Consider the following 10,938-nt stretch of genomic DNA (forward strand, 5'->3'; position numbering starts at 1 on the left):
ATTCGTTATGTTAGATTTAATGGGTTCATTGAACAATGAATTAAGAAGAAAAATCGTTCTTGTAAGATAAACATTTATAATAACATACATTTGTAATACAACTGTGCTAATTAATAGTTTATTATACAATTTGTTTATAGATTGACGTTGATAGTTCAGATGATGAATTTGATTATGAATTCATCGATCGCTTACGGGGTAATAGAGTAAAACCTTTTAGAGTGCAAGATTTTATCTCTCAGGCAATTCCAAATTTTATAAAAGTATAAAAGTAAAGTATCTACTTGTGTGTACGCGTTTTTATCAAATAAGTAAAAAAAATTGTGTACAACTGTATTGCAACAAGTTATCATTAAATGTATTAAAGTTTCTCGACATCCAAAACCAACATTTTTTTGTAATTATGGATTTCGAAATCGCTGCTATGAGTGCAACAAATGACGTGTTTGGTGATAGCGTGCAAGTCAAACTGTGTTTTTTTCATTTATTACAATTTACAATATGAAAAGCTCAACAATTAGATATTTGTTCCTTATACAGAAATAACATAAATTTTAGAATAAATTACGGTATGATTAACGTTTTAGCGTTTTTACCCTTTAGTGAAGTAATAGATAGAATGGTTTATTTAAATACAACGACACCTGTAGAATTGTTACCGTTACTAAAATATTTTGACGAAACTTATGTTAGTGTGAAGTCTAGGAGCCCAATATTTTCTCCACACTTATGGCTTTAAGTATCACAATAATCATCAAATATACTTGAGTCATATCAGTCATAGGCTGTCTGACCGTCATCACTTAGAACCATTTTTTTTTATATAAAATGATATTATATCATTGAATTCAAATTTAACACAGTGACCCATTTGTAACCTACTGTACAGCAGAACAACACACCCACTTGCCCATATTTTTAGTTTTATTTTTTAATACTTTATTAAGTGTGTTATAAAAATTAATAAAAAAATACATAATGCTTAGCTTACTCATTGGTAATATTTGTAATATTTGTAATTGTGTTTTTTCATAATTGTATTTTTTAACAAATTTTTTTTTTTATATTTATGGTAGATCGCAAGTCAATATTGGTAGATGTTTGTCGTGTGCTATATTACATTGGTATTGCACGAATGCTGAAACTGTATCAGAGTGTAAATAGAATGTAATATGGAATATGGATCATGTAACTCGATGTATATTAAACTTCCACGAAGGAACAATTACTTTAAACTGGCTATAGTAATATACTAATCATATTTTAATTTCAGAACTATCTACGACTGGTATTGCCGTTTTATTTTGTGGAGATCAACAACTTACATTGCAGATATCGATTTTAACTGATATATTGGATGGATAGTTATTTGAACATCTAGTAAGTTTTTCTTAAATATCAAAAATAAAACTCTAACCAAAAATAATTATTATTGTAGAAAATTGAACTTGATAAAATTCTTAGGAAAAAAGCTTTTTACTGAAATTGGCTTTCTTCGTCCGTTTAAATCCGGGTCTGAAAGGGTTAATGACAATTTAGATACTTTTTACTCTCATATTGATTATGCAATAACTAATTTTATTCAAAAAGTTCATAGACATAAGTTATCATACCCTGCTTGGGTTAGTAAAGAACTAAAAATTTTAATTAAAGAAAAAAAATGCACATCATGTTTTTAAAATCTTAAAAACACCCACATTTTATTTTAATTTTTCAAATATTCGTAACAAATGTAAAACTACTATATATTTTATACTTTATTATAATTAATTCATTAATAAAACTCAAAGTTTAAACAAAGTCTTATCAAAGTTTAATCATATAATAATGTTAAAGCTATTACTAGGATTGATATTGTTAACTTATTTGAGCAACACTTTTCTTACGTTTATAAATTAAATAAGACGGCAACTACAAAGTTAATAGTAATTATAATATTTCTGAAAACTCTTTACTTTCTATCAATTCAATAAATATTCATCCTATGGAGGTGTTTAATGAATTATGGTCCATAAAATCTAAATAGTCCACAGGTCTTGATAATATTTCCCTCAAATTTCTTAAAGAAACAGCATTTATTTTGTCACCAATTATAACCTTTTTATTTAATTATTCAATACTAACAGGTATATTTCCCAACACATGGAAGTATTCTTTCATCTCACCTATATTTAAAAAAGGAGACAAATCTCAAAGATTCATATAATTCTTAAAATTTTTAATTTAATTTTTTTTCGTAAATACAAGACCTAAGAGTTTCATTTGAAACAAAATTATCTTTTTGCAATCACGTGGATTTTTTTTTTGTAAAAACCTTTATGAAGCTGGGATTATTAAAATGTATGTGTAGCAATTTCAAAAAATATTATATTTTTCCCTAGTACGCTCTCATATTGACTATGCCTCTTTGATTTGACACTCAGATAATATTTGTCAAAACCAGAGTCTATCTAGTATACAAAATAATTTTTTGAGACATTTATCTTTTAAATGTTATTTTAAAAGACGTCCTCATTCACGGTATATTAATATTAGTATTTTTTTTAATACTGCTCCCTTAAACAGTAGATTTAAAATGTTAAATTTAAAATTCCTTTTTAAACCTACTTCATAATTTTATTGAAATTGTAGAACATATTAACTTCAAAGTAAATATAAATAATTCAAGAAATAAACAATCTTTTTATTTATCAATTATTAAAACTAACTACATGTCATACTACCCTGCTATTATATTAATGTCATGTGGACATTTTTTCAATAACTTGGACCTGTGCAATATGACACTTAATTCTTTGAATTGCTATTAAGTTTAATTAAGTCAAATTATTCTTTAATAAATTATCAAATTTTTAATTTCTAGCAAGTATATATTAATATTTTTACTCTATTATTTGTATACATTTTTAGTACAACTCACTCATGCACTGTCATTAGGATACTATTGTAAATTGGAATTTAATTCCGTTAATAAAATATTATTATTATTATTATTATTATGCTATGTTACTAAACTTACCATTCACTGTAATACAAAGAATTTGAAGGAATTTATATTTGGTTATTTAAGTTACTTTTTGAGATAATGTCTTCAAACTACTCAAAACTTTTTCTCCAATTCAAATGTTGGAACCAATTGGTAATACAAGGTTAGCATTTTGACAGATCCATGCTATTTTATTAACATATAATACTAGCATTTTCTATACACGATAAAATTTTGAAAATAATTTGACTCTTTTTGAGCTGTTTACGGACATTGTTTTAAATTTTTGTAGTTTTTTTTTCTATAAATATCAATAAAATTTTATTTGTTGGGTAGAAAACCGTGAAAACTTTATGCAAGGCTCCTGATATATTTTTATAATAGCAGTTGAAAAATATTAAAAAAATTTTTTTATAAGCATTTTAAGTTCAAATTTCGACAAAATTTTTCAAATTTAAAATATAATAATTATTTTGTTATTAAAATTTATAAAATGTTCAACTTTTGTAGCTAAGGATTGAAAATTTAAAACAAGGTTCCACGTAAATAAGTCAATATATAAATTACTTTATTCACAATAATATCATCAAATTTACTTAGTAATATCATAGGCTGACTGACCGTTTTTGCTCAGAATCGTTTTTCTTATACAATGATATTATATCATTGAATTCAAATGTAACACCATCCATTACAGTGACCCACTTGTAACCTATTGTACAGCAGAGCGACATCCACTTACCCACCTTTTTTTTTGTATCAAATTAATTTTTTAATTCAAAATCCTTACATCTGATAAAACAAATATAAATATATTATTAATACTAGACATTTGTCAGTATTACATATTGATATTATTCTGATTTATGACATAGGTAATGTTTTGAACTGCTTAATAATTGAGTTCTATTCATATTTTTGAAGTAAACTAGAGTAATTTAATAACAATTTTCAATAGGATTAGAAGTGGTATGATTTAATTAACAATTAAAAAGTTATTTTCCAAACACTGAAGTGATATTATTAAAATAATAAACTATAATATATGTAGGTAAGCCTTACTTTTAAGGTACTAAACTTGTTCAACTACCAGAACTATATATTTTGTGTTTTTAAATATTTTAATTATATCATTTCTGACACACAATACACAGATGAAATTATTAATAATGTAATAAACAATGTTTTTTTTAGAAATGCAATTTATGAGTTTATGACTACTCAACTGCATTATGAGAGACCACGACACTCATTCTACACATTCAACTCTCCAGCGACAAAAGTGCATATCTGAGGGCCAGACAACCAGTTACAATATAAACATAAAATATTTGTGAAATCTTTAGAATTTTCTATGAGATAGGTCTTTAATCCGGGCATATACTGATAACTGTGATTGTCAACCTTTATCAGTTCAATAAGAGTATTGGGAAAAAGGTTGTGGACTATTTAGGTCCAACTAATTTTAACTCATTGCCGCTGTACCTAAAAAAATATATTTTTAGTAATGTAAATAAGAATAATTATATAACTAATAAGAGAGTTATTGTTAACTATTCGTTATTTGAACTTAAGTTGTACATTATCTAGAACTTAAGTATTTTAATATGGTTTGAAATCACAATTTTAGGTTATATTTTAGTTTTAATACAATTTTATTATATTTTTATATCTGTATAACGTCCTCTTAAAATAACATTAACTTTAAAATTAATTGTATCTTTAAGTTCATATTTTAATTGATCTATTTGTAATATGTTCTTGTAGCATATATATTTCACTTATATTATATTTATTATTATATTCAACGATAATTACCTAGGTGTCAAAACTCATTGTTTAAAACAAAGTTTAAATAAAAAAATAAAATAAAATTCAAATTTATAGTAATAATAATAATAGAAATAGAATATTGCTCTCAACTACCTGCAGATAACTGCGGGACAGTTGAAATTTGTCCAAGAGCCACCATTTTGTGACTTCAGGTATACTTGGTTTAAAAATTGGGCCACGAGATGGCGTGAGTGGTATTTATTGTAGGCATATTATTTTATTTGTTGTATGTGGTACTTTTTTTAAAAACAACTATATTATACTGTGGTCCTGAACTTGTTATTTAAAATACAATTAACATTGTATAATTTCATTATTAATAATATACTCCAGCATCCAATTAATGGTTAAAACTATATTAGTATCTAGTATATAGAGATTAGCCGTATAGTATAACTAATCTGTATGTCTGTAAAGGTACATTAATTCAGTGTAAAATGTGATATTTTTAAGACTTATTATCACAAATTACCATCTTTAAGCTTTTAATTAGTTAAGTATAGGCAACAATTAGTTAATTAGGAGTTGAAACTTTTTCGATGGGAGACCACAGTATAGTGACATGTGACAGCGCATATGTCGCTTCAAATTTCTTCTCCAAGGTTTATCTTACACTAAAGTACCAACTAGATATTTCACTAGAAACCACTCCAAAGTTGATAATTAAAGCATTTTTATACAGAAAAAACACACATGACACATCATAGTAAAATCATTACATATTAATTGTTCGGAATTTAAAATAATACAATAATACCTATCTAATTTATATTCAGTGATCTTCTTATAATCTTTTAATCTTTTACCCACTTGACCACTTACTATTCAAATGAAAATATACTGACAAATATTTAATACATTAGTCATTCAATTTTACCACAAAGCAGTGTTTGGCTAGTTCCTTATAAAATGGAATTCATTCTGTTCCTCGTTCTTTTTTTAGTTCCAAAAAAAATAAAAATTCTTATTTAATCCCTTTTGTTTTTTTATTTTATATGCATACTTCTTTAATTTTTAATTATAATATATAACTACAAGTATAGGTACCTACGTATTTTATAATTCTATTTTGAGCTTTTCTTCAAAATTATATTGTTGGCCAACATCGATTGTCTTAAAAATCTTAATTTCAGTTATTTACATAATTATCTGTGTAAATTATTGGAACTAGAAAGGAACGAACAATTTTGTCATTTTAATAAGAGTATCTTATACTTAGTATATATTAAATAAGAAAAACGCTGCATGAGAAATCGAGTGAATACCCAATGTTGTAAAAATTTAAACTTCAAACGGATTTCACAAATTACTAGACATTTCTCGCAAACGATTTATGTGAAGTATCATAATAACGTTTAATAATGAAAACTTCAAAAACAGCTACTGTCTGATGGCAAATTAAATATATACCTATATACTTTACTATAATGTTGACTTTTGACTCCCCAAAGTACTAACTAGATTCACTTTTCTATCAGAAAAGATACTGTTGAAGAGAATCCAAGCACTTTTACCATCCTAAAAGCCAACGATAGACACAACAATTTAAAAATTTTAAATTCAAAAAAATATTTTAAAAGTAAAAAAAACAGTTTATTGTCAAACCAATACATTCATTGCTCTGCTCAGAATCTAAAAACTAAAAACCTGGAAACTGATAATGTCTGTAAACAGTTTAAAACAAATCCAAATATTTTGTAAGTACTATTATAAACAACCTGTGGAAATTGCATGTATCTACGTAGTACAATAATTTGTTTTAGAGCTACACCAAAAACCAAAATCGATTTTGCCAATTACCGATTTAACGTAAAAATTTCTTAGTTTTCCTAAATTTATTTTTCATTTTTCTTTGTGCATTTGAAGACTAAAAGGAATATGGGATTTTGACTTACACAATGCATCAATTAAATTCACTTTCCCATCAAACAAGATAGTATTTAAGAAAACCCAAGCAGTTTTACTGCCTCAAACAGTGATGAAAATTAAAAAATTAAAAAACTAAAATAAATAACAAAATAAAAAAAGGTGGGTAAGTGGACGTCACTCTGCTGTACAGTAGGTTACAAGTGGGTCACTGTAATGGATGGTGTTAAATTTGAATTCAATGATATAATATCTTATATTGATCCCGGGGCCCATTGATTTTGGGGGCCAATATTTATCACCAAAATAATTTTTTTAACGCGTTAGGTATGTAGGTAAATATTATTAATAATCATAAAATAAAATTCTTCTCAATTTTATATCACGAACAATTACTAAGTATAAATAATAAACTGTGTTTGTCAACAATTTTGTTTGCTTGTTTTTTTTTTTGAGCATTTTAGATTACTGATTTAATTATTTAAGTAAATAAAAAGGTAGTTATAAGAAAAAAATATTCAGCTCTTGTAAATTAGGTATTTCAGTTAAAAGCATTTTTTAGAAAAAAGTTTTACCAGAATCCATAAATAAATAACCACTATGGTTACCATTTGAAAAAATAAAGTTTATTTTATTATTGGTACAACAGCGTGTTTAAAAATTTTGAAAATGTTATAAACAAATTGCCAGTTAAAATTAGAGAAACACGTCTTTTTTTGTTTTGATGAAATTCCATGTCATTGATCCATAATTGTTAAAAAAAAAAGACGCGCACAATGACATAAGATACGTCCTGTATATATTTTTTTTTTTAATTATACAATAATAATATTTAATTCATCCCTCGTAGTATAACTATTATTAATCTATAATAGCTTACAATAGAATCATAAAATAGTAAAAAGGCTTAAAGGTATTATGTTTCTGAAAACTCACTTTTCTGATGTACTTAAATTGATCATAGTCTAATTTCCGTTTAACATTAATCGATTTTTTGCTCAAATTTTCAACTAATCCAAGAGTTCTTTTGGAAATAAAATTATGCTTAGTTTTTTTATCCATAATTGTAGTACTTTATTAACGTTATAAAGGTAATAACTAGTATAAAAATTTTATTATAACAACACAACACAACACAACATAAGAGCTTTAAATACAATATAACTAATTGTAAATAAACATGAATAATAATAAAATATTAACAACACAACTATCACGCGTGGTTTTTTGTTTACTTAGTGTAGTAATTGGTATAATAATTTAGATAGCTATTAGCTTCTAATAAATGATACTAAATATCGCAGATAAAATTCATTCGTCAATGTAATAAATACAAATTTATTATAATTATCCTTTCCAATATATTTAATATTTTTATCTTGTCTATTTTTAGCATATGATTGTAATTTGTTTATATTTTACACAAACTATAGCCATAAATATTATTATCTACATTCTACAGCAATGCTGCAAACTGTACATTCGAACTTATGAACGTGTTCAGTGTTCACGTACGAAAGACGGGTTTTTGGGAATAAGTCATGATGACCAAATGTGTTTAAAGTAATATGTTGAGTTATTCCTATTTTTACAACGGCTGATAACTTATTCCTTTTTTCTCATATGTTTTATAAAAAAATGAACCTACAATTTGTTAAATTTTTTTACGTCAGTTGATGTGAATTATAATCGACTCGAAAATTCAATAAAAAATAAATGGTAAAATGGACTTATTCCCTTTTGCCCGGGCACAGTCCATATAAACTCGTTAATATGTAATGATACAGTTATTTTGAAATTGAAGTTGAAAGGGGCCCACTAAGTGTATGGTGTCCCTGGGCCCAATTGATCTTTAATCCGGGCTTGAATATGATGCATAGTAAGTTTATATTTTTATTAAAATTAACTTAGACTTGACTTAGTTGTAGATAGCGACGAAATGAAAAATATAAGAATACACTTCCGAGCAAACGTAGAAAAGAGAAATACAAACTAAATTTACTTTTAAAAATTGAAATCGTGCTACTGGAAGTACCTATGTTTACTACTGTAGCCCATAGACCTATAAACTAATAGACATCGCTTCCCATACCGCCCTGCCCTGGCTGGTACCGAATTGGTTACCGAGCTCCAACCCCACGTGCCGAATTGGTTCCCGTTTGAAAAAGATATTTTATTAACGTAAGTCGAATTGGTTCTCGTTCAAAAAAGGTATTTTATTAAGTTGAGTCGAATTAGTTCCCGTTGAATTACGCACATTTTCTCTTCTCAATTTTACAAACTTAGGACTGTCAACAAGTAAGCTTGGTTAAAAATGTGAGTTAATGTGTGTTATAAAAAAATGATATAATATATAAAATGTTAAATTGTTGATTTGGAAGTCAACGAGTCATCACTTAGGTTAGGTGTACAAAATACAAATAATAAAATATAATAAATACAATTATTTAAAATCGCTGATTTGCAAATTTGAAGCAAAATTTCTTTAAGTATTCAATTTGCGTAATCTTCTCATTAATGTACTCAGTCATACAATTTTCCAAGTATTTGTTATTTCTTTCCTGTTTGCTAGTAAGTTTGCTAGTATTATTACTTCGAAATTTAATATAATTTAATGTCTGAATGCTGTTTAAAGTGTCCATAAAATAAAATATATTAGGATGGACACTTGTAAATTCTTTATTCAGCTTTGAATGGAACGATTTGCAACCATTTGTAGTTCTATCAATATTTTTGTCAAATCTTGACCAAATTTTCGGTGGAAAGATACTGTTTGTAATTATGTATGTATCATGAACGTAGTCAAAGAACTGACCCAATTTTGGTCAGCAAGGTTTTATGACCATCAAATCATTATTTATATATTTATATAAAAATCAACGGGCCAAAACCCTTTAACAAAGAAAGAAAAACATTTCATATGAATTGGCACAGTATGAAAACTAATAGACATGTGAAAATAATAAAAGTAAAAATAACAAGAAATACAAAGACAAAATTTTAATCTATAAATCAATACTTTAATATAAATAATTAGGCACTATGATTTAAAAACAGGTAGACAAACTTATGGTTAATCTTGTATTACATTTTCAAATCTTAGATTTAAAAAGAAAAATTTTTATGAATTCTCAACTCAAAATAATTTGATAATTTTTCCGTATTTTGTCAAGATTTGAACTTTAAATGCTTATAAATAAAAACTGTGACTAAGGATTTTTAATATTTTTCAAATGTCATTGTATCAATATAGTAGGAGCATTGTATTAAACTTTCAAGCTTCTTTACACAACAAATAAAGTTTTATTGACATTCGTAGAAAAACAGACTAATACAATTGGAAACCAGATTTTGTCAAAAACCGATTTTGTGTAAAAATTCCAGTTTTTCCTATTAGATAGGATAGTTTAGTTTATTAGATAGTTTTTCTTTACGCTCAAGACAATTACTTGGGAAATTTAAAATGACACATCAAAGTAAAAACCTCATTCAAAAATTTGCATTATTCTCCGAACGAAAATTAATTTAATTTAAACTTTTAACTCGTTAATGCCCAGTCTTTGTTTTTGCTATGTTTTACAATAAATATTGTATGACGGAGACAACACATGCACAATACTATGTAGCGTCCTCTTAATATTAGGTAATCTAAATGCTGAAAACCTTCTAGTTTCAACGAATAGGTAATATTTTTTGTATAATAACATACCAACTACTTAACTGCAGTATCAATGTTAATGATCAGAGAATTTGTTCTATCAGAAAAATTGAGAATTTAAAGTTGTACAAACATTTTAAAATACCTCAAATAAACGTCTGAAATTATTGGACTGGACAAAATAAAAATAAAATTGAAATTCATTTTCAAGTCCTTCCCCTCCTCCCATTGATAAATCCTGCGTACGCTACTGACTTCTTGTCACTTGGACAATTTCTACAAGCGCAGTGAGCGAGTGGCAACATAGGCATCACTGGCGTGCATCACTGTAAATTGGTATAATTTTTTTTTTCTACATGGATATTCGGTACAATTACTTCTAGTCTTTGGAATGTTCTGATGAACCATGCGGAAAAAACCGAAACCTAACCTATAGCCGATTGAAAGTGATAAGATGTAACTGGGACGCTGTGTATAATTTATGTCATTTTACCAGTTCCCCGTTACAGATCCACTTCCCGCCGACCTGATAATTGATAAGATTTCAATCGCCAATAAGAGATTTGTGTTTACAGCAGACGACGTAGACCAGAAA

This window comes from Metopolophium dirhodum, chromosome 1 (genome assembly GCF_019925205.1).
Source record: "Metopolophium dirhodum isolate CAU chromosome 1, ASM1992520v1, whole genome shotgun sequence".
Lineage (NCBI taxonomy): Eukaryota > Metazoa > Arthropoda > Insecta > Hemiptera > Aphididae > Metopolophium > Metopolophium dirhodum.